Genomic DNA, 3,189 nt, shown 5'->3' with positions numbered 1-3,189 from the left:
TTATAAATTACTCCTCATCATAGGATCATCACAGGGACAGTGTTTGATCCAGAGAGACTAGTGCACAATCACTTTCTTGGAGTAGATGAGTTTAGAATCTACGGTGTGGAGATACCGGAGCGAGAGTGCAAATGCTTGTTAAGAACAAAGGTACTGAATGTGACCAAATACGAGTAGTCATTAGATATCTACCTACTCATCAAATACAAACTTGATACTACAGTACTATGATTAGTTTTTTGACCTGCGTACCTGATGTTTATAATGAAGTTGCTATAGTTTGACTACACCATAACTCAGTCTCCTCGCCATACAGAGCCTTTGAGGTATAATTGGCTGTAGCAGACTCATTGTAGGAATAGAGTACGCACCAAGATGGGATCTGTCGATCTCGGTAGATGAGGAGTAGTCCTATATAGACCATGAGCCTGAATCCTAAAGTCCACAGCATGGCAATGTAAAAATAGAAAGATGGTTCTATTGGATTTCACATCGGACTTGAGTCAATTGATTCTAAATATGATAAGAATCAGGTTTGATGAGTTATCCTTAACCTATATCTTGTCGGGACTCACGATAGAGGAACCGAATCATACAATAACTGTACTTAGAGGTTCATCATTCAATTGTGTTGGATTGCCACTACATACTGTTAGGTCTCACTAATAGATTATGAAATCAATTAGAATCATTTTGATGATCAATGATTCCTAATTGACTGAATTAGAAAGAGTTTCAATCCATTGAAAAGAGTTTTGATAATGTTGCTGATGGAGATCATAACATATCTCACTACTAATAGAATTAACCTGTAAGATCACACAAATAAGGGTATTGGTCTAGGATTGCACAATTAGGCTAAGTGTAGTCTGATTGGGTTGGGATCAATTGAGTCCTAGCTTTGGATTTAGGGAAGCCATGCCAGCACATGGTTAAACCCATTTTTTTCAACCTAATTTGGGTTTCCTATTAGATAGGGCCAAACCAAATTATAGCAAGCTCATTTTAGATACCAAGAGTTGGAGACCCTGAAGCAAGCCTTCCATGTAAGAATTAAGAGATAGGGAGGTTGGCACCCCACATTTTTCATCATGTGTTTTGTTTGCAGATGGAGTGGTGCCCCATATGGATAAGATCCAAGGGGTGGCACCACTTATGGATAAGAGTGAGAGGATAAGAGCTTCATCCCCATTTAAATTTGAAGAGTTCAAATTTGATTAGAGGATAAAAGATAAAGCTCTATCTGAATTTGGATTCAAATTTGAACTGTTCGAATTTGAAACTGAGAAAATTGAATGGGGCGACAACCACCTTATCTTATCTCCATGCCATCTAATGTTTCTCGATGATTTTATGTGACAAAATGAGAAAAAATTTGTGGTGGATGGTGCCTTAGTAGAGTCCTTCTGCTTTAAAGCATCTGATCTAATCAAATGCCTATATAAAGGGTCCCCTTTTGATCGGCAAAATAGATTTTCATAAAATAGAAAATTCCCATGCCTCCTCCTCTCCTATCCTTGCCTCCTCCCTCTCCTCTTTCTGATCTCAGACTTCTTCCATGTCTAAGAGTTTTGGGTATGCCATCTGGTGGGTTCGAAGCATTAAAAATCGTCGATCTGTACGAAGAAGCAAGAAGGCTGCGATCGAAGGCTGATCGAAAATCTGTCGAAGATCAGATTGAAAGCAGATCAAGGAACTTGCAGATCCATCTAGGAGTAAGTAGATTGATCAAAGAGAAAGTATCCTAGTTTGAGCTTGAGTGGATACCTATAGTGGCTCGGCACATGTGCGGCTCAACAGCAAACCTTGAAAATCCATATATCATCGGATTGCAGAGTTCGTCTAGCTGCGACAAGGTGATATGATTACCATCTAATTTAAAATAGTTTAAATCTCTGATTTTATATTTTTAATGTTAGATGCATGATTGATCTGGCCATGATCGAGATCTGATCGCACATCGGATCGAGAAAAATTTTTGAAGTCTACTGTATCCTGATCTAATCGATGAAGCATGTAGTAATTCCTTCATAGGGACGTTGAAGTGGTGAGGTAGAGGCTCCTGCATGCTCCGGGGGATGAAAGGCAGGTCGTTGCTGAACCCGTCGTATGATGTCGGCTCATAGTGGTAGATTGCATCGATCCGTTGATTCAAGTCTCGAAAACACCACTAGACATCAGGATCTCGAGCTGTGTAGGCTCCCATTGCTGGGGGGATTGCCGACAGGGGGTAGAGTTGTACCCCGATTGGGGACTTGGAGATCGCTGCCGCCTAGGTTCCAAACTCCTGGGATGGTTTTGGTGGGTTTGTCTCCTCTTAGGAGTTTGAGAAGCATCCTGCGGTTGATTAGGCGATGATGATGCCACCACCTGTGGCACCGAATTTGGTTGCAGAGCTATGGGTGGTTGAACCAGAGCATTCTGATGGGGCGATGGTGCCATCGATAGGGGTGTCGGAGCAGCTTGGATTGACTTGATGGTGGCCATCTGGATTTAAACCTATTGGAAAAGCAGATTGAATTGCTCTACCATCACCATCATCGATTGTGAAGGTGAAGGGTCTCCCACAGCCACCGACGGAGCTGCATGGTTGACCTGGCTCTATTCTTGCTGTAGCATGGTGTTGGTGCAGTGGGATGATGTTCTTTTGGGCACCATGGGTGCTTTGCCTTGATTTGCATTCCTCCAAGTTGGGACAAAGGCCGTTCCTCTAGCATCAATCTGTTGGTGCGAGATATCAGCCAGTGCCGGAGAAGCTAGAGTGGACGGTCGAGATCGATCTCTCAGGGGTGGAACCTTTAAGAAAAGCCCTGATTAGACGTGGCTCTAATGGGGACACTCCGATACTCAAGTCAGTATCTCATTCAATAGTAGGAGGAGTGTGATAGGTAGAGTGATGGCTTATCTTGAGGTCTCCTTTTTCACATCTTCTTATAGACGGAGTTTGAAGGTCATTAGGCCTGTGCCCGTAAGCCATCAAGATAGGCTGCCTACTATCCACCCACTAATCAGATTGTTAGTCATGGGTGTCTGTTGTGCCACATGGCCGTGTTCTAGAGGCTTATAAGGGTATCCTGTTCGCCACATTCTGAAAGTTTGTTTGGATATTCTATCAGATCGTGTAGGTGATCTAGTTGGTCAGTATGTTTAAATTGACTAGGTAGGCCCGAGGTCGTGTCAGCGGCATTC

The sequence above is a fragment of the Elaeis guineensis genome, chromosome 4, assembly GCF_000442705.2.
Source record: "Elaeis guineensis isolate ETL-2024a chromosome 4, EG11, whole genome shotgun sequence".
Classification (NCBI taxonomy): domain Eukaryota; kingdom Viridiplantae; phylum Streptophyta; class Magnoliopsida; order Arecales; family Arecaceae; genus Elaeis; species Elaeis guineensis.
The sequence above is the reverse complement of the archived record's forward strand: the minus strand, read 5'-3'. Positions refer to the sequence as shown.